Source organism: Helicoverpa armigera, chromosome 5, assembly GCF_030705265.1.
Source record: "Helicoverpa armigera isolate CAAS_96S chromosome 5, ASM3070526v1, whole genome shotgun sequence".
NCBI classification, from domain to species: domain Eukaryota; kingdom Metazoa; phylum Arthropoda; class Insecta; order Lepidoptera; family Noctuidae; genus Helicoverpa; species Helicoverpa armigera.
The window spans coordinates 7,867,755-7,891,216 of record NC_087124.1 but is presented as its reverse complement, the minus strand read 5'-3'; the positions used below and the strand labels follow the sequence as shown (position 1 = coordinate 7,891,216).

Sequence of the window (23,462 nt, the reverse complement as noted above, 5' to 3'; positions counted from 1 at the left end):
TTGATACAAATTAGAATAAGGTTAACTAGGTAAATTATTTTCAAACAATATTTTTTTATAAATATACGTGTTTTAGACCAAGATACTTTGTATAAAAATAATTGAGAGTTAGTAAAACATATTATAGCCAGGTTTGTCTAGCTCTCAATTATTATCAAACAAGCTAGGATTAGCTTGTTTTTTCAGTGGTAGATCACCAAAAATCTGGTTAATTCATGAGGCTCTTTAAATATGGTTAAATACGTCCGTTATAGCATACTGAGTTAAATAACGACAGGCAATTATCAATACATTTTGAATGTCTCGAGCAGTGGAACTGTCATGCTGCCAGGGACATTCTCTCGTTCATTTAATAGATATGTTTGGCAATGACACAATAGGCGTGATCAACGCCATCCAACCGGAACAGCATCTATCTCAAGTTATTTTTGAGGATTCGCCAACAGGAAAACCCAATTACTTGGGTATTGATCTCAAGATCTCCAAAGATGAAGCAACTTTGTTCGCAGCCACTGGATGTCGACTCTAAATTGTTCCGATATTATCGCTAGCTTTATATCCCGAAAATGTCTACTGGAAAATTGTGGGGTGACGATCTGAAGGGACGTCTGATACCCTTTTTCTGAGATATTTAAATTGACATTAGGGCAGTTTCCTTCAGAGTAACGTAGAGGTATCTCTATTACACTTACTTTGCGGGTTTTTGTCCCATATAATAGCGACCGTTCCTCGCATAACCGAGCACATAGAGATACAAATTGCCACAAAAATCTACATGGAAAAGCTCAAATGAGTGCTTAAATGGGAATCAAACCACATCTCATGCCTGATGTAGCTTGCAGGGTGGTAGAAATAATTAAAAATAATATAAAAAAAACTATATTTTTTTTCATACAGTACATAACATACTTACATACATTTCATCAATGAACGGTGTACAAATATTTTGTTATTGAAAAAAAAAATGGCATACTCACATACCTATAATGAAGGAAAAAAAAACATTGATATTTCGTAATAGATGTGGTCATAATGTTAGTCGGTCGCCAAGAGGAAATGGCCTGGGTGTTTTGAAATATGCCCATCGCTCTGCGGGGGTATTTTAATTCGCCTCAAATAGAATGATGGCTCCATCAAACTGTATTTGACAGCAGAACCACGAGGGTGGTTGTGTTAATCTATTGAAGCTGACTTGACAGATACCTAAAGGGGTGGCTATTTATTTGACGTGGAGTAGGTACATCGACAAAATCTTGGGTATTTTTATTGGAAAAAGGGGTTATAAGAGTTTAGGAGTATCGAGAGATTTAATTGTAATTTATAGTGAGATGTCAGACTTGAAACATTTTAAAATGCAGTTGTATTTCTAGTGTTCGGGACCTATCGCGTAAGAGACCTACTATACAAAGATACCCTGGTAATAGGTGAGCTTTTGTGCGTTCCAATCATCTTTTGAAAAATAGATATAATCCGAAGCAATAAATTGACATTCCTTACTTCAAAAATAAACGTTTAAAGAAAACGTAGGTGTAACCTTTGGGAAATTAAGGGCTGGCTTTTGATTTTCGAAAGAGTGGGTGGGGCTGAACTCTTGTTTAACTTCATTTCGTGGCAAAAATATTCCGGTCTCTTAAAGACGCTGTGTCGCAATAATTTAGCATAAGTAGTATTTTAGGTAAAATACCGGTCGTTAAGGATTTGCCTACGGCTGCGGAAAATTAGTCTTTTACTGTTTCGACGATATAGACTTGGCCTTTTAAAGAAAATCTGTTTTTTTCTAAAACTCATTTTTAAGTAAGAATATTAAGATTTCTAAATAATGTGCAATCTGTAAACACCTCTAAATGTCTTCCATGCATCATGCGATGATATTTGCATCACATTAGTTACCTTTAACCTTTTAAATCTATTTATACAGCTAAAGATGTAAAAGATTTCGCATCAAAGTGTATATTTGTGTTGATGATACGCCTACACACTCGAAATACAAGGATCATTCCGAAATCCCTGTATATAAATCACATTTCTTTTGTCAAAATATCGGTGATATACCTATGTATTGTACCGCTGAATTTGTTAATCGCTCTAACAAAAATAATGACTGTTAACTTATAATTAACGTAAAGTAAACAGCATTTATAATTAATCCTTTAGAGAGATTTAAATTTTATTGTTCAGCTGTAATACCGTTCCATTTATTTAAACAATTCAATATTACAATGAAAAAGGTTTTGTTTATTTTTGCTCGAATAATTTTCATTTGCTACGGGATTATACCTACAGATTCTTTTTGTGTTCTCTTTCGCGATGAAAAAGTTTTAATTTAGGATAAAATAAACAGCAACTTTTCATTCAAAATGATCTACGCTTTTAGCTAAGTAAATAGATTTTTCATTTGCTTGTTTATGTTACTTAGAACATATTTTGAATAGTTCGCTCGATCTGTATGAATGTTCGCTTTATGATAACAATAACCCAATCTAAAGTTTTGTTTAATATTTAGGATTCATAAAATATTTAATCCAATACACTGCCACCATTGTGTATTTTTTTTAAATCGAACTACATAAGTAAACAATAAAATAACAAAGAGTGTTTTCGAATACATTTCTTACGTTATTGCAACAATTAAAAAATGTACAGAGTGACATTCATCAATAAAAATGTCCCATTTATGTAATAAATAATATAAAAACAATAACGAACAAAAGAAATAACAAATAAGTTACCTACTAACCAGCATGTTTTCTCTTTATAACGATACCAATCACTCGATAAAGGTTTCACAACGCAATCACATAGATATTTTGTATTTAATGATACGATACGTAACTAGAGAGGTATATAGTAACTCGCGCTAACTAGATCCGGTTGAAAATTACACTTTGATTTGTCATTGTCAACTTGATGCTGGTCGGTGAGTGTTTCAAGGGAAGCCAAGTTTTTGCTTATGTACGTGGTTCATTCTTCAAGATATGGTTTAATAAGCAGGGCATTTATGTAGCTTACATTTCCGAGCAAGTAAAAGAAATACATATAGACAGTAAGTTATGTAGAATTTGAAAAGATTTAGATATCTTACAATTCCAACTAATTTAAATCCATATTATAATGATAATGATGACGATACTGATCATCTCGGCGAAATCATTTGTTAGGTACTACACGGGGAGCGATTTCACAATTTAAATAGAATACCTAAACAAAGAAGTTTCTAAAGTATTAAATTCTATCCCTTCTTTCTACAAGTTATTTTATCAGTTGACTTAGCCGCATTATTCAGTGAAACGTCTCAGACGCGCGAGTTCAGCTGCAAAAGCTAAGTCAAGGCTTTGTTGGTCACTTAGTTGTTTTCTACTAGCTAGAGGAGAACTTCGCACATTTCTGTTCCTCAACTGTACAGAAACGCATTCTTTTCTTAACTATCTTTATTCCCCTGAAGTGGTTCCTGGCCACTTCTCAATTCAATCTTGTTCACTTAATCCGTTCATTCTCTAACATTATACTTGATTACGTTAGTCGGTGTGCTGTTTTTCTCTTGTTTGAATGCTCCAAATTAGTTTTTTTGCGGTTGAAGGTCTTGTGATATTTTTTGTTTCCCTACAAGACCGTTTGAGCTTTAAATTAATCTTACTTATCCTTAGATGTTTTTGTGGTCTATGTATTTTGTTCTTCGTTTTTTAAAAACCCACTTCATACCTAACCTTTTAAGGCTAACTTTATAAGTTTATACGGCATTGCTTCTTTATAAACGTCATATCTGTGTCTGTGTGTAAGCAGCTACGTGTATTCCTGAGTAATCCGCTGCTGACGTATCTATACGACAATTGATACGTATTATACACACTATTATTCAGTCAGATATGTTAGCTTTAGTTCTGGGGCACAATGGCGTGACATGACTTATCAGAATATCCCTTTGTTTCGGCGATTACGTTTGTTCAGCCAATTATTGAAAGTGGGTGTTTATCTTAAAACATATAACATGTTAATGAATAGACATTAACTATATTGAAGTAGACACTATATTTGCAAGACAGGTTCTTATTTTATCTTTCGTATAAAATAAAAAAGATTAAGCGTGTTTTTACTCGAAAACTTCAAAGGTCATTTCGAAAAAGAAACGTCAATTACGCGCCCACGGCTTTGTAAAGTAGGTATTATTTTTACCAAAAACAAAGCGTTTAGGCACCTTTATCATTTTACTTTTTAACTTTGAAAGAAGTTCGAATGTCAGACCGCACATGAGGCTATGTATATGAACATCGAGACGACAGCTGGTATAACTGTTTGACATTGAAGTTTGTGTGGGCAGAATTAGGATCTTCTTTATTCGAATGAGTCATCTGACTGGAAACTTAGTCGAGGCCGGTTCGCATCCGCTTTACCGCACTACAAATATTTCATTACACAACTAAGGTACCTTCACATAACATACTAATCGTGTAAAAAGATCACGGGCAAAAACTACAGCCTTCGAAAAAAAGTGCGGGTAAAATGTGGTGACTACACATACGTGCTGAGTTTTGCGAATCACTTCTCTATATATTTAATGGTAAGGTACCTTATCTAATGTGAAAGGTGGTTTTGGTACCTCTTAGGAATATTTTAAACTAAGATTGATACTCAGGTCTATGTTTTTGGGTTGAATGTGGGAGTAAACATTAATTTATCCATATTCTATGCATACGTTATCAAAATTTAATGGATACGAACCACTACTGTTTTATACGCAATTAATTTAGTTATATTTATTCTAATTCAAGTTAAGTCACGTCACTACAGAGCGTTACGTTTGTAATCAGAATACAGAGCGAGGTATTCCAATAACGGTTGTTTCAGCTCTTAATTGCAAATTAGTTGAGGAACTAACATCAATTCTCTTCTATTTAGTGGAATTAAAGCTAATTTCCGAGTTGACGCGAATAGCTCCCTCGGCGGGATAACTTTACTCGGATAACATTAAACTTGCAATTTTCGCGTTGATACTCAAACTAGTGGGAGCCCTGCTAGGCGCGACCTTCGAAATACAAATTAAGTGTGTCACTGTTACACAAAGCCATATAATTTGGAACATTATGTTCATAACTTTGACCTTCTGTAACATTTCGTCTCGTTGTTATAAAGCTATTTGTCGAACATAGATTGCATGTTGAACTTAAGCAATACAATGATTGCAGCTAAATTCACCACATCAGTTAATATCAACAGTATGCAACTTTATTATAACTGTTATTTCCAAAATGTGAATATCCATGTATGTTTCAATGGTGCAAAAAGATTCTAATCAAGGATTACAAAAGGCAATTTGTTAAACGTATGTACATTGTACGGCTTACAAAAACGAAATAATTAGCAATAAAAACTAACCGTAGTGTTACATGACCATGTATTTTTTATTTGTTCGCTAAAGTTGGGTGTACATTGTACAGAACACTGCGCATAAAAGTTCCACATGTTTGTGCCCGCGGGGCTCCAACTTGTGGGTAAACAGATATAGCTTTTATTCTATAGTGTAGTCAGTATTTACAGCTTACCACAAGCGACAAATAATGTTAAGAGTTTGCCTCTCTTACGAACAAATAAAATATACTCGTACGTTTGAAGTATTAGGTTTCGTTTGGAATACCAATAGTATTGAATTGTAAGTTTTCTCTCATACAACTACTATATCTTACTACTTGAAAGTCTTCTATTAAAAAATATAGAAATTTATTTCTGGGAATACACGAAGTAGTCACTTCAGGTTTTCGCTTTTGCGAAAATCGTAATCCAAGAGTGGGCGTTAGCGGCCTGGGTCAAAAGACTAGGTACATAAATATTTATTTAGATGAAATACAAATATCTTGTTGTATTCATAGTTAATTATTATCGAATTAATATTAAAAGGTCATTCAAGTACTATATCATAATCTGTTAAGGCGAGATTCCATCGGTGTGCGGTACTGTGACGCACAGCGTGCTTATTAGGTACCTACGGCATAAATGTTTCTTATGATCTTGCTAGCAATGGACTTACGCGTACACATTTATTGTTCGCAAACAAATGAGCGCGAACATTTCAGTGGTGCTCCGCCTTTAGAAAAACATCTCATAAGTAAATAAACGACAAGAAGACAAGATGAACACACGACCTTGTCGAATGTAATTAGTATGTAATAGACACTTATTCCCTTGGAGGAGATATGCCACAATGATATGACGCAACTGCCTTCGAGCCTGCGACATGATTGCATAAGGACGTTCAGTGACACAACCTGCCAGTAAGAAGGTTTTAAATTCCTTTGGGTGTGTGTCACTTAAACAGGTCGAGAGTGAATCAGATGTGTCAGTGCTGAAGTTAAAGAACCTTCGCGGTATTTTTTGGAGTTCAAATTCTTTCGTGGTTTTATATTTCTCAGGGTTAGTAAAAAAGGTAGAGCTTAATAAGTCACTCATCTAAGTTTAGCGGCAGTGCTGGTAGGTACTTTTTCAGTATTTAGGGATATTGTCTACTGTCTCTACTTAAAATAACGCTTATGATGAAATTGATAAATACGAAGATACATATTTATTTCCCCCGCAATGCTACATGGTTTGATTCAGTGGCGTGGGGGGATTCTCAAATCACCTTTTTTGTTTAAATTGAGCAAAAAACTAAACGTTAATGATGATTCACGGTTTCCCTTTATTGTAAAGTTCTTTTAAATTCCACAGTCCGTTATTTCAACAGTTATTTTACGTGATTGTGTTTGGTTTCGAATTAAAAATCGAAGTTTGCTTAACTGTTGCCATTCAAGAAGATTTTTTCACATGGATAGATTTGTTTATGTTTGATGTAAAAAGTATACTAGTCTTTATTTCTACAAAAGATGTTACTAAGCATTTTCCTTTACATATGTACCTACTAATGTTACATCCCACAAATGTTGAAGAAATATTCTAACTATAGCGTAGTGACACTGTCTGTCACATAATATAGGTAAAGTCTAAGCAAATTGCAGTAAAATCCGCGCTCAATTTAAGAGACTTCTCTCGACTGTGGAAACTTGGGTGTCTGGCGTTAACTGAGCGGATCCGCGATTTCACTACGCACGCGACATGCGACACTGGGAAAGTCACGAATAACTCTGGAACAGTCGGAACCAATTAGTCGGTAAATAGGTCTTCCACAATAGAATAATACGTCGCGGCTAATACATCATATTTCTTGTCACGTATTAGGTTACCGTTCCTTTGTTACGTGAGCCACTTTCAGTCAGTGAATAGAACCAAAGGACCGGGATGTGAGTTGAATATGATTAATAATGACTTACGCATAAATATTAACTGTGAATGGTTTGATTGGAGCAGTTTTATAGGCGCGTTTCTCAACGTCTGTGTATATGGGACGCGATCGCGGTACACTTAGTGGTAGTCGTAAATTAAAGTGACCCAGCTATCGATTGCTCTTACTCGATGTAGGGTGAAGTGAACAAATTATGTGATGCACTTAAAGTGTACGCGTACCTACTTCTGTACACTGAATGTTACGTTGTTCACATAGATCGGACTACATATTTTGTTGTGTCGTAGTATTTGAGGCTCAAGTGGTACGATTAGGCTACTCTGTCAATGGTATACTTATTTAGTAATGAGTATAATTAGAATTGTTTTTTTTACTTTGAAGTTTTTGAATCTGATATATTTACTTGATCAGCGTTACAGTTTTCGGTACCATTATTTTCTATTTTCCAGAGTAAAATGAATAATAATTAAATATTCAAAATAGTATTTAATGAATGAGCATACGGGCCCTAATGCAAACAACAATAACAAAGGTTTATTTCAAAATAACTTATTATTTATTCAAATTTATACGAATAGTTGCCCAAATATTTATTAGAGTGCGTAATTTATACGAAAGGTAATGTAAAAATGTGTATAACACGTTCCAGTAAGTAATTCAAGTTACGTTAATTTGTGTGAAATTGTATCACGGCCTTTATTATTATTTTGGTTACCAAGACAAATGAAAATCAACATAAAGAAGCCCTCTTTTATTTTCGAAATGATGTGATAGTGAAATAGTGAAGTTGTGGTGGCCTAGTGGGTAAAGAACCAACCTCTCGAGTATGAGGGCGCGGGTTCGATTCCAGGTCAGGCAAGTACCAATGCAACTTTTCTAAGTTTGTATGTACTTTCTAAGTAATCTTAGACACCAATGGCTGATAAAAAGGTGAAGGAAAACATCTTGAGGAAACCTGGACTATTAAGTCTGAAATCACCAACCCGCATTGAGCAAGCGTGGTGATTAATTATCAATCCTTCTCCGTGTGAGAGGAGGCCTGTGCCCAGCAGTGGGAAGATAAAAAGGCTGTAACAGTAACAGTGAAAATAACAGCCGTTATTTACACGACAAGTTTCAGTCTGTAGTAGGATTACTTTTTAGAACCAATGGACCAATTCATGTGTTTGCCATTCGGGAAAAAGGGTTTTTTTTTACTATTTTTTGTCAAGCTAAAACTCAAAGCCTAGCCTTTTTGTAAAAAGATAGGGATTTTGCGAGTTTACTATTTGCCATTTTTTTTTTTCGAAAAAAATGGTTTAGATATAGAGGCTTTAGGCACAAAACTGTTGCTGGTGAATGTTCACGCGCCAATAGACTATGTTTCAAACACATCGTCATGTGAACACTCGAATAAGATATATATTTGGTTTTGATTGGGCAAACTATGTGCAATTATAATCATTATGTAGATATAGATTTATATTCGTATTTTTACGATGCTATTGACTTTATACCGAATATAATTTTATTCAAACTTCGTAGGTACCTTCTGGCTAAACTGACAAACAATTTAAATGTCACGTTCGCCAATTTTTTATATAAATTCAATTTAGAACGATTCGTTCTTTTTTTAAACCACTCTATATGTATAGCTGGCCTGTATCATATTTGTATACACTCCCAACCTCTTTGGTTACAAAGGAGAATATCACACTTTGACCAAAGGAAATCGAATAAACCTAGTCCTTTTAGTAAAGTATCCCTACGTTCTTAAGTACGTAGCTGTGTTCTCTTTTCCCGTCTTTGAGGCGCTTATTCAATCTGTCTAATCTGACTGCGAGATAGTCTGAGGCAATGTAACATGCTTTTGAGACCCTTATGGACCTTTTGGATAGAACTAAGAACATCAAAGTGATATCTGTAGTGCGAATTATCCTCTAAGATCATTGGCACACTGTATTCAATTATGACATTTTATCTTAATTTGGTTTCTTATTAATATAGTTCTATTTAATCATTCACAGAGAACCAATATTATTATAATAGGATTTTTAATCATACCAAAAATGAAAGCGAACATGGAGTTTAATAAAATCAGGTAATAAAAACCCCAATAGTTTTTTTTTCATTTCTATAACATAATAGGTAACCTGTCAGATAACACATACTTAACATGAATCTAGATTTCAGCCGTAACGTTTATTTTTATTATGATAACACATAATAATTTCCAGTTAGTTAAACAACAATTACTAAAACCAAGAAGCCTAAAGTAAATGTTATTTATATTGTGCCTAGTGTCTGCGTAAATTCAACCCGTTAATTAAACTAAACTCCAAAAAAAAATGTTCACATTAATTTTATGTTTTTTGCCTTTTTAGAGTAGCCAAGCTCACGCAATGACATTGGCTCTCGTCCAAGATGTCTCGCCAAGGTTCAAAGACATGGTACAAGTATTTTTTGTCTGGAGTATAATGCTATCATTCTCCTTGAGATAAGGCTATAAACGCCACTTGAAAGCAAAGCTCATTTATTCGCGGAAGACACTGCAGTGGACTCCTTTTTAATTTCCCCGCAGAGGATTTTGGGCCACTCAATGATTTTTAAGCCGTATTTCGGGGATAATTGAGGCTAGTTCCAAAGAGGAGATATTTAAATTGGGGTGATGCTGTGATGCTTCTTATTTTAATTTTATAACATATCTTTGTACTAATGATCAAAAACATATTCTTATTCAGGTCATTTGTTCATGTTCACAAATGTTTTTGAAAAGGATCTTTTCCGTTTTTATTTCATTTTCTGGTCCTCTGTTATGGTGCGTCATGGTAAATGTAAAGCTTTTTTAATTTAAGCTGTGCACTCAAGTTTTTTTTTTATTTAGACAACAAAAACGTTTTAATTTTTTTTATGCTCGTGTAGCCACGCAAAGCATCTGTCACTGAAGAAATCTTCACACTTCACGCTTTGTGAAAATCGGCTGCCTTTGTTTTTCCTTATCTCTCTCAAAGAGTTTTTCTCAAGTAGGCAATTAAGGACCGAGTGTCAAAACGGAGTTGACAGTAAATATTTTCTGAGAAATATTTCGCAATAAATTAGCAGGAAGACTGTAGGCAAATCAAGAATTTCCATTATTTATAATAAGTTGAGGGTTCAGGCGCCGCGTCGTGTGTAAGAACACTTCCTCCCCTGACAGCGTCTTGAATCTTTTTGTTTTGTTTGCGACGTCGCCGGCTCCCCCGGGGACATCAATCCGTCGTGTTCGGGATAAAACTTGGCTCACTCTAGACATTAACTAAATTTTCTTTCGGAATAACGGCATACATACTGAAGAGTCTTGTGCTCAATAATGAAAAGTCTTCCTCCTTAAGAAACCTCTTCAAACCTATTTTTGGTACGTACAGCCGGCCGAATTGCCTAATAGCCATTCATAATATCGATAGAAACCCACTGATGTCTGAATTTATACAGTGCCGTTCACGTTTTTCTATTGTAAGGTGTTACTGCGACTCTTGGGTAATAATAAAAAGAAATTGAGAGGGGCCTGTATTATGTTGGATGTCGAAAAATATTCGCACGAGAGCTCTGACCTTCACTATAATAAAATATGACTGCCTATTCATAAAATTGCAGAAAAACGTTGGTTTAGCAAAAAGTCCTCTAGTGATGCGTTGAATCTCCGCGTGAGAAAGTGACGTTTGTGTTTCACAGATTTCTAATGCAAATATCAATAGTTGGCGAACAAATACTTTCTAACTCGTCTGTTTACTTTCACCGCTAATTATGGAATCGGGAGCCCTAAAATATTTGGCATGTGTTAATTAAGGTTGTTTTGCAATAAGTCGTCATGCATAACCGAGTACAGCTCTGGTATGTGTTCAAATTCTGGAACAATACCCCCCTGTTCTCATTAAAATGGATCTTCTGAAGATTGCTTCAGGTTTTTATTGATTTACAAATGTAGTAATAATAAATTAACACAATCTAGTCATTCAATTTAGTCTTTCTTATGTTTGACCTTTATACCCGTCGCAGATAGACTGTGAAATAAATAATGGTGTGTCTGACAAAGGTGACGCAATTCCGGTGATTTTTACAAAAGCATTACAAAATAATTTTGATGAGTGTGGAGATCGAAATGTAAATATTTCTTTCCACCTAAATAGTTAATTTATTATGGTCTTAGGTATTATACGACAACAATGAAAACAAAACAGTTCTTGATCAGGTTTATGCTAAAACAAATATTTTCGCAAAAAGCTGAAGCAATGTTATGAAAGTCATATTTTGAAAAAATACGGTTTTCATAAACGTGTAAACACATTTTGATTGCGCATTCCGCGTCGGCATCACAAGTAATAACAATTATGTAAATAGCAGAATGAAGCAATTAAACTCATGTACATTGATTTTTTTCACAAACCGCCCGCGGCTTTACAGGGTAACTAGACTACAAAGTCACACTACAAAGTGTGAGGGAAAACATAATTGATGAAGTTATTTTGCGACATATTTTTTTCTGACATTAATGTCCTTACTCGCCTGTAATACAAGCTGTTGATTTGCATCCGTGCCATATTCAAGGATGTAATTATGCTAATGATTCTCGACCCAAATCAACAAAAAAATTGGTACGTAATTTTTTTTTTTCTTTTCGGAATTCAGTCAATGTCATCTAGCCGTATTTAAACTTCGCGCGTGTGTTACTGGCCTTAAAACCGTGCTGCGCCCTCACACAAACGCAAACACAAAGCATACGCAACAATTATTCATAAATTTCATTCATAAAATTGGATTACTTCTGAAATACTACGACATTAAAATGACAAAAAAAGCAGTGTATATTAGCTATTTGCCGTCTACTGTAATTAAAATCGATTATTTACGTATTTTATGTCCTCCTCCTGACGTATGGCACAAATGAAAATCAACACCTTGTATAGTAATGTACTTTATTTTCGAAAAATATACTCTTGCGAAGCTGCATCAAATAATGTACACTTACTGAACCGCGATAATTCCAGCCCATATACGACCTCAGTAATGTCACGACGTCGCACTCAGGCTGTCAAGATTAGCATTTTGTTTGGTGCTGGCAGCCCTATACGAGCAGGCGACATCGGCGCGTGAGGAATGTGACCGCAACGATACCTTCACGGCGGCACCGCCGGGGTAGGCAGAAATACTGCGACCCACGCAATGCCAACTCACTGCACACGGCAAAACCCATGAATCATTCACGCATCCACGGATTAAAATGGTTTTTTCTCCTTTTGTTGTTCGTATACGATTTTCTTTTGACATACGATTGTACGTTTGTGCTAGCGTTGGAGATGGATGGGACTGTAAATCAAAGTAAAGATCGGTCTAAAAATATGAATATGACATTTATGGTAAACACATTATATGTTTTTCTCACTGGAGCTTGTCTTGTAAAAAAACCTAAATTAAAATAACTTAGACGTAAAATTGGCCAACCAAATGTTACCATTACCAAAAACAACGAATGCTGCCATAACACTATTTATGAAACAAACAGTATATCATAGTGGCCAGTTTGTTTTTATTACAACGGCCACACGTTTCCTCACAAAAACTCGCAGAACTTGTAGCTAAGTAGTATGTTTGTGCTAGATTCCATACTGTTCACGCTTGATTTCTTAACAGTTTGAATTTCAACATGGTTAGATAAGTACCAGGTATTCATAAATATACCAGATAGCTGATTATTGCATATACAACGGGAGTCGTTAATTAAATCTAGTGTTTAAGTAGAAACACTAGTTATAAATCTTATCTATCGGTGTCTAGCAGTTTATGAGGTGTGACACAACTAGCTTATTACGTGATGTCGATTTTGTAAGAATGTAAAAATGAATTAGCCTAGAACTTTTAGGTTTACAGTATATTATGTAAATGTGAGCGGGAAGTAGAATAATTAGTTTTTTATAGTGCGAAAACCGCGTAACACATAATTTTGATGAAAACATTCAAAATTTCAGTAGGTACTATGGCCGAAACGAACCTTGGCACTTAAAACAGCACCATCATGCGCCTTATTGCAAAATTTATAAAACCAAAGTAATATAACTTTTAAGAACTGGCAAGAAAAATGGAGCCAACATTTTCAGCTACATATTACTTCCTCCGCCTTCTTCGTATATGAGAATATCTTACTCGTAGGTACTTTTTGCGTCAATCCACGCCGGCGTAGGGGCCCGACCCGAGACAATATTGAAATTCCCTCGGCCGCTCTATCGATAAATATTGGGAACATGCTGTATTGTAAATTTAAACTGAATCAATTGGAAGATGTGTATGTCGGAAAGTCTATACAAATGAAATAAATATACATGCGTAAAGTGACAGGAGTAGTGTCTCTATAAAAACAATTTGAGGTTAATTAAGTTAGGTATTATTTTATGTTGCATAAAACATCTGCGAAAGTAGGATGTAAATTAATTCATAAACATTTATTTAATGAGAATATTTTTATAAATTATACATATTCCTTTACCTAGTCTAAATGTAAACTAATAAAGTGATTTGATATTAGTAGCTCGCATTATTTTAATAAATTATAATCTTATCGCGATTCACTTACGTACTAATCAAAATTAATTTGTAATATTTTAAAATACCAATAAAAAAGTATAATTCTTCGTATAACATTGAAGAATTTTGCCAAATGTTTTATAACATAATAAACTTTCTCCCTTTCTATCAGATTACACACTTAACAGGTTTAATAAAAGACGAAATTCGTTATGATCATATCGTCAAACTATGCTGACGTATTAAGATTTCGTGATATGATTGTGGCAGTTTTGAACTAAATATCTGTGTTTGCATTTCTTGTGTCTTTGTGTAATTTTAAATCGTGTAAAATATGTAATAATGCATCACCGTGCGCCACTTTTCATTTTGTCGAAATATTGTCAAACTACTTACGCTTTCTTTTTATGTTTGAAACTGTAAATGGTTGTTTGAATTACTCTGTGCTTAAAATTAATTACATTTTCTCTCAGGCATTTTTTAGCTAGGGCTGTCTTATGAACTTTCAAATCTATGTATTTTGTGTTTCGTGACCGTATTTAATAGGCGTGTGTATAGGTATCTCTATGGTATTTCCGGCTCGAAATGTTTGACTATGTAAAATTGTTGTCTACAAGCCTGCAAGGCATACGAAATTGAAATAGCTTAGCAACTTAAGATAAGAAAAGAAAGCGCCTTTTCTTGTTGTTTGACAGACTTGACAGGCAAAAGCTTTTTGTAGCGCCTCGTTCAGTTTCCTATAAAGAAATCCTTAGTCTTTGTCAGTTTTCTAAAGGTGCTAAAATGTCGAGATATAAAATTCCCTTCGTATTTACTAGACGTAGTGTAAAGTGTTAAGAGCTTGGAATCCTTTCAAAGCGAGACTAAACAGAATCTTAAAACTATTAGCAGGGCTAAATAAACTTAGTGAAGTTTCAACACAAAAACGGTTTTTAAGCGACTTCTTAATGAAATATGCTGTGTAGGTAAGTAAGGCAATTTTCGTCGCCGACAGCTGCACCGCGCGCGATATTAAAACTGCTCTTCTTACTAAATTTAATTTATATGCAGGTTTTCACCATAAATATGTAGGTTCTATTTTTTTTAAATGGCAATAGAGTGTTTCCAAAATTATAACCATTCATTTCATTATTTATTGGTCTCTTAATATTTATTTATGTATAGTTTAAGTAGGTATTAGGTGCATTTGATTAAAATTTCAAATAGCTACTCCAATCATACATGAACATAATTAGCATTGCGGTCAGACAAGAAAATTAGTTCCACAAATTAAATTATCTAAGTACGTCGAAATAATTTGTTCCGAATAATATTACAAAATTATATAAAAGTGCTTCTCATGGCTATGCACGAATTGTAGTCCGAGGTCAACGTTGTATTATTTTGTTTGTAGAGCTTGAAGTGAAGTAAGCAGTCCTTGAAGTAATTTCAATTGATAGATTTATTCCGATTGTTCCTACGTATACTTAAGTGAAATCACTTTAATTTTATCGTGCATTTGATAGAGGATTTCCTGGGTTTGTTTGTGTACCTATAGTCGTATGTGTTTGTACTTAAGTGCCCTTTAGTTGAAGCAGTTCCACTTTTAATGAATAATTTTAGATTCGCTCTAAATATTCGAAGAAAATTATTTCAAAAATGTTTATGGTGTCAATTCTGCTTGTTATGTTTTCACGTCGTTGATCACAAACACCACTGCTGTACACTGTTTTTGATAGTCTAATCCCGGGTTGGGATGTATTTCACTTATGAAATAGATACGTCGTCGTCATGTCATGAAACTAAGAACTTTCCTACCGAACTTTCATAACTCACCTTATAACCGCACAACACCGTATAATGTAATTTACGACATTGCTCTTTAAAGTTGTTGCAACGTCGACGTTATAAGTACGTCGTCAGTTAATTTTTGAACAAGTTATTTTCAAGTCTTGAAACCAGGTAATTCTGTTCAAAAGCCAATTAAACTTGGAAGCTACAGTCTCAACTAAGTGACTTCCTAAGCTCTGACTTAGATTGCTATTGTGTACCTAATTGAGTTTTGAAATAACAAGTTTGATCTACTGCGGAACCACCTCATAAAGATGAGATAACCGCAGTACGTAACATTATTATGTAGCCAAAAGATATGCACTATTAATTCATTTTTTATTCCAAATACGGCTTGCATAGGAATTAGGTAAATGCTGAGATTTAAAAGATAACATCACAATAAGAACATTCGTGTGAAAAGTTTAGTTTCTCACGACATGAAAACTTTACCACCGATACCTTAATTTGATAACCCTTTATTGGAACTTACGATAAAAACGTTTACTTGTCTAGTCGTATATAGCTTGAGATATTTTATCTTTGTACATAAAAGAGATTCTAGTTCACGCTTTAGGTCCCAGTGACTCAGTGACAAGCATCGAATTGGCAATACTAGTACAGATTTAGATTTAGATGACGTAACCACCGCACCTTCAACGCACAATGAGCCGATGATCTCAGGGTAACACAATGCTTTACAAAATAAAATAATCATATTTGCAGTCAAACTATATCCTGCTTCATCTGTAAAAAATGCCATGTGAATTGGGAGTTTATTTGGTCGCATCAAATTAACAAAATTCTGCAGCGGCGACCACGCTGTGATTCGCGAAAATAATTGGATAGGACACAGTCGGTGCACACCGGAATTTCCTCGTTCATTGTCAAGCGTTTCCCATTAATGGTGTACCGTCCCCATGACGAATCGAGAAATTCACAAAGAGCCAAGTCCGCCGGCCGAGCGCCCTCAGCCCGCTACAGACACTCTTCACTTCTGTTAATGACATTGGAAATCGACCGGGTGACTGTACGATTTTTCGGTGCTTTTAATTTGGTGTAACGCTCCAAACATTTCCGTGGGTAAATAAATTATTGTCTGCTTACAAAAAATAGCATTGCTTGTTGATTTTTTTGCGAAATTTAATTAAGGATTGATGTGTCTTTTTTGCGTTAACTTTTATGACATCGTAGCAGGAATGGACTGACACTTGAATTAAACGGTAGCCATTGAAGAAAAAATCGTTTTAGTTTTTACCGGTCCCCGTGTTCTATTTTTGCCAGGAACAATCAAGTCTCGCAGCTGAAATAAATGGAGGCGATGGTACGACATATTGACCATTCGCAAAGCCTATCCATGTGATGAATTCGCCAGAAATGAAACATTTTGTGTTTGTTCTTCCATGGAGACTTTGGTAACGTTATTGTAAAGCTTCTCTCAGGAAGAGTGTAAAAATTGGGTATATATGACTATTTTGTTATTTTAAGGATATTGTATAATTTTCTAAATCCTAAACATAGATAAAATTAATTTATTTAAACAGGCTGATTTAATTAACTTTTTCGATAACACCGATGATATAACAGACATGGTTTTATTAATATGTTAAAATTTGAAAATATATAACTAGTATAAAATTTTTCTTAGGTATCGGAGCTAGTCTCAAACAAATTAATATGCAAAATGAATGCCAAAACGAGTCGTACAAGTTTCTAATATTGCCAAAGCATAATCGACGCGAATGCTCAGAGTGTTGATAAACAAGTTTAGATCACGAATCACGCGCAGGTATGGCATGTGAACGGCGACAAGGCGTGGTGGGCCGAGGTCGCCGAGTGCTCGCAACTGAAAGTGCGACCACTAGTAGCCTCAGGAACTAAATAGGCAAACCAACATACCAGAGAAGGTAAAATTCATTGCACATTCTATAAATCTCTTTAAAAAATATCTAAAGTTTTGTAAAGGACAATGGGCACTTTGTATGGGATTTGGTACCCGCTCCAACAGTAACGTATGATATATCATTAGAAAGGTATTTACGTGACGAATAATAAAAACTATGGGGCTTGCCTCAATTAGCTGTCCGATCCGAGTAACGATAAAAATTAAATCGACATAGCAACAAGTATGTCATCCATATATGCAAATTCATTAAGAGGCATATGTCGTCAGTGTAATAATTTTAAACTCAGTTAATAGACATCTTACATTGTTTGAGATACACTCTATTATAATCGAAATGTTGTAATAGACTATGGAGTCATACTACGGAAACACAATCGTCATCTGATTTGACAAAAGTTCAAAACCTTTCTATTCATCTTTTTTTAAGAAGAAATTGATCATTATCTCAGCACCTCTTGAGAAGCAAGATTGAGTCGTAATATGTACTATGTTAACATCGTCTCCTGACTTTTCAACCTTAATGATAAGACTGATGCTGGCTGCTAATATGGTGGATGTTAATAATACAACACACGACAAGAAAAAGAAACATATTATTTTAAACACATTATTAACAAAACATAAAGAAAACTATGTCTCCCTAAAACTGATTATGACTAGTTTACAACGGATTTTCCATCAGAAGATCATTGTATAGTTAAAATATTATTGTTATAAAAAATTACGTTATTTAAGAATAATGCAGGTGCAGTAAAGCCTTCATATCTTGGCATATCCTAAGTACCACACTATCGAAAGTCCATACATAAGCTAGTTCTGCGTGAACTGCAAAGGTTTGCACAGCCTTTTTTTAAAGCAGTCGGCAGGCAAACATTCTAAGAAAGCCAAATTCCTGTTCATTTTTTTGTTACTTTACCAGTTTTTATTAAATCCAGTTGGATTTAAGAACTACATCTACGTTGATGATTGATGAAAATTACACATTCTATTAGTCGATGTCACGCGAAATGGACAAGGATTTGGGACTAGTCGTCATAGTAAACATTTTTTGCCTTGCCAAGACCTACGCAATGGTACTAGAATCAACACTGTTCGACAGGGTACCAAAACGCCCATCGTCCTTTAAATGTCAAGTAATTACGCCTAAAATACTTAAATTCTATTTAAATTAAAATATATAAAAAGGCTCTGAACTTGAAGTGTCTATGACAATTAGTATCTACCTAATCGTAATTTTGCAATAACTTTAAAATAAAGCCAAAGTTCTGTAATTTCAATGTCAAATGGTTACGCCTAATTTTGGCATCAATTTCATGTTAATAAGTAATTCTCCTATCCTTCGCTCGACATAACATTGTTTGCTTATCATTAAGATCTAATCGGAAGGTGGCTAAGGTTATATTATTAACTTAATTGGGGCACACCTCACACTGGCTCACAATGTTACTATTAGAAATATTAAGTAAACCTTCTGTCTTATCTATGAAGTAAAATAAACTAAACGGATACTTTACAAGTCGTTCTAGCGTCTTGTTTTTTCTAGAAAATATGTGTTTATCAGTATCACAGTGTTTAAATAGAAAGCGTTTTGCTTCAAGGGGTATTTCACCCGCTGTACCAGTTGCATTACGTTTAATATATAATTATATTGTAGCAGTACCAAACTAGTTAGTTTGTTACCAGACAATCTGAAAGTAATGGTGAAAATTTTAGAAAACGAAATACCTAATTTCCTTTCAAATAGAAACTGTAACACTTAAAGAGATATTGTAGATCTATACTCGAACCTAAAAATGTTGTCGCAGGCTTAGATTTGAAATCATTTGATTGGTTTAGTTTTTCGTCGAGATCTAGTCTTGCGTAACGTTCTAGATAATGTTCCAACTTATAAACATCCAGATAAAATCAAACTGCAGCATAAAGATACAGCGACACAGATTTGTTTTTCTAACACGTCAGCAAAATCGAAACAATACTTTTCTTGTACGCCCTCAAAATAATACACAAAAGAATATACCTTTCAATACGCAGGTAGAGATTTTTATTCGTAATGTCTCGTCACATTTCCGCGGCCGTTGTCAGGTAGGTACACACTCCGTCAAAATGCCTGTGTTGTATTCAGAATTACTAAAAAGGTTTGAGCCGCCGAAGCCTGGGGCGGGTCGGCCGCAAAGTGACTCAAATATTTACAAAATAATCGAAAGTTCTAGGCGAAGTTTTACGGACAGTTGCGAGCAGAAAAATACTTTATAAAACCTTTTACATTCTACAAATACTTCTATCGAAACATAAATTGAGTAAAGGGTCATTTGAACACCAAACTTGTATAAAACTGGGCTTTATTGGCAGGATTTACTTGTAAAAATAACAGAAATGTTGTAGATATTTTCTTATAAATGGACGCCTCAAGGTTCGGGATTGCGACCCACTCTGAGTGTTTTATCATTGTCACAGTTTTATTTTTCATTTTCGTGTCAATATTTGGTAGCGAAGGTGTGTTATGTCTATGGCGTAATTATCTGTGATAGATTCTTTGGAGATGATTTACTGGTCTATCCAACTATCAAACCACGGCGCCATATATTAAATTCGTATCACGAATTGCGAATAATTCCTAAATTACTTTGAACTTTTCTCTCTGAAATAATTCAGAGTATATAAAAGCGTAACATTCGTTAAGTGTATTGGCCTTAACAATTTCACCAACTAAAAAAATAGCTAAGAATAAAACGGCATTCACGCGCGTACAAGATCGATTGCATCCGGGAAGCGAAGGAATGTAAAACACAAGCGAGGTATTTATGTGACGGCTTTTACGAAGCCTCTCTGTATTTGTTTGTTGTTCTCGTTGATGGGTTCATGCAGATCAAGAGGGAAAAAGCGTACTCCCTTCATAGGCCTTTCAAACCGAGGACGGTTACATAAATACGCAACATTTTAAGACTCGGCGACCCTTGAGTTATTTCGCACATTTCGGTCATAAAATTCTGAACAAACACATTTGTGTTGAAGTGAATTTTCAAGAACTAAAGAACCTTTTTCAGAAATGCTTGGGTTTATGAACCTTTCTTCACCATACATAAACTTTTATTAACGGTAGAAAGACAATATTGAACTTTTATATCTCGATGAGTTACAAGTGGATATACCATTATATTTTTATTATTATGGCCCAAGTAAACTATGCAAACATAAGTAAAAATAAAACGCGTTTTTTATCAGTCTCTTTGTCCTTATTTAAGCAGGAGTAGTGATAGGTGATACACTTATTCTTTGTTATAGAAATTCCTGCTCCGACACAACAAGGTCGCCCGCGCCGTGATATCTAGGCATGACCTCACCTTTTTTATAACATTCTGATTTTATTGACACAGAACATTTGCATCTAATCGCTATATAATAGGCTAGATTAAAAAAACAATGAGGAACATGTTTTAGTTAGCAAATATTGGGTCTTAATTGTTTATAAAGCTGAAGGCTGTTAATCCTTCCTTCCTATAATTTTAGCATATTGCTGTTCTTTTTTACTTACATACTTTTCATAAAAAAGCAACAAATAAAGAAAATTTACAATACATAACAAGCTGTTTGTCAAAATATAGAATGGTACCCAGATAAAAGTTTTTCTCACAAAAATGTTTGCACCATAAATTCGAGCCGCTGTTTTTATCTCTTATTGTTTTCCCAAATATTTATCGAAGCAAATAACGTAGCGAAAGCGTGGAGTTACATCGTCAGTGCAGGTTTTAATCGAGCCTACTGCCATTATGAAATTCACTACACTTGCCTTTTCATTAGCTATAACAAAACAATTGTGTTGGTTTTATTGTATAATAAGGAAATCGCATAAAACTTTCAAATCAGAATCAGATACAGGTAGGCGTTACATTTAAATGTTAAGTAATGAACCTACGAGATAATTGATTTACAAAGCTGCTGACTTCGTAACAATTGAAAGCGCTGTAATATCATTTGCTGGTTAGTAAGCGACGGTTACCTATTCTATATTTAAAGTTAGCAAGTTAAACGTTTTTCGCGCAAGCTACCCGACGAATTTAGCAAGAAATATTTTCGACGCTGTCGGAGAAATGGTAAAAGATTTATAACGATTTTCGTCGCCGACAGCGAGTTGCCGAGGCGGATATAAAAGTTTCTTATGCGGTGCTATAACTCTAAAACTTAGCTAATATTCAAGTCGTAATAAATTGCTGAGATAATGTTCTTTGCAGATTTCATTAGAGGGATCAAGAAGGCTCTGAAATCGTAATAGATTCAGCGAAACTCATCAAGAATAATGCTAAGTTGTAACATTAAATGCATTCCCTTTTAATGTTATGACTTTGTCCCTAATTTATTACTTACGGCTCCGACTTTGATCAGTATACTTTTTTAATTACAGCTCCTATTGATTATTTGACTTATTAATTAACTTTTGCAACGTAGTTGGTAGATTTTTTTCTTTTTATACAAGAAATATACTAAATTAATTTCAAAATTTCATTTATTTTCGTTTGTCTTAATCCCGCGCATAAATAATATTCCGTAAAGCCTATTAACAGGATTTTGTATTCTTAAAATTAATTGGTTCGTTGTTAAAAGATGAATCAAAATCGTTACGTGAGTTAGCTCGATCAAAAGCCTAGAGAACAGAGCGTGGCAACACTGAATGGGCGCCACCTTTCATATTGAAGTGAATTCAATGAATGGATTCCAGTATTGCTGAGGTTATTCCACTAATTGGAGGAGGGAACCGTTAATTTGATAACTCTGCGTACATTTATATAATTTGTGGTAATAACAGCTCGATGGTCGATATTCGCAGTTATCGCGACGTGATTTCGTTAAACAAACGAGGTTCGCCGAAATCCTGTACAGCTGCCAACTCTTGTAGCTACCACTTCAATGCCTGCGCTATTATAGTATTTATTATTAGGACTATAAGGACGAAAGTGGCATGTATGTTACAACGATCCCTGTTGTGTATTGGATAATGATAAAATTTGCCTTTTGACGTTATACACAATTTGCAAATATTAGTCCCTAAGCCGATGGTCGAATAAACTTGGTTGCTGAGTTAATTGAGTAGCTGTCGTTTGCACGCTCTGATACAATTTAGTTTAGATGGAGTCTTTAAAGTTTGACTGGGCGGTACTGGATGAGAAAGGTTCAAGGGGTGTCTGAAATTGTTATACATATTAACAACACATATTAGCTTTAGGCTATTTAATATAGTTATAGTTTTCATGACTGTCTAAGTCCGACATATCCACCAGCTATTTTTACATGTATAAGACAGTTTTTTTTTGTGCTCTAAAGGCTCCGAAACTACTGAACCGATTTGAAAAATTATTCCACTGTTGAGAAGTTACACTGCTCCCAAGTAACACAGGCTATATTTTATCCGGGTTTTATAACATACGGTAAGAAACACGGGTGAAACCGCGAGAAACACCTACAGTAATATAATTTTAGTTTTCACAAATGCCAAAGTTTAACCGACACAGCCAAACAACATATTTTTATTAACATCACGAGCACTTATAACCGAAGACGCGGTTGTTTTGCTCTTGTTATATTGGTTTCCGCGAGGGTCCGCCTCGCAAGGACGTTGCAGAACCGGCCGCGTGACGTCATCGCCCAATTCCCATTTCATTGTATGGCCGCGTGAAAATATTCCGTGTATAGCGTCATTCTTTTTGAACAGTTCCTGTATTGATGTTAGAACTTAGGTATATGGTATTTTTGTTTGTTTTTTGATGTTAGCGAAATGTTGGCAGATTACTTATTTAATTTCGAATATTCCATAAATTATGTGTTAACTCCGACGGTTTATTTGTCAATTATGTTTTGTATAAATCCTTTATACGCCAGAAATTTACGGCATATGAAAGAGGCTAGTGGAAAAATATGTTTTTGTGTGAAAATTTTTACAATGTGTTTCTTATT

General features: G+C 34.7%; 1 protein-coding gene across 1 annotated transcript in view; it reads left to right on the top strand.

Annotated features, from left to right (window-relative positions):
* The window catches only part of LOC110376043 (uncharacterized), a 58,553-nt gene that overhangs the window by 645 nt on the left and 34,446 nt on the right, over window positions 1-23,462 (top strand). The window lies entirely within an intron of this gene.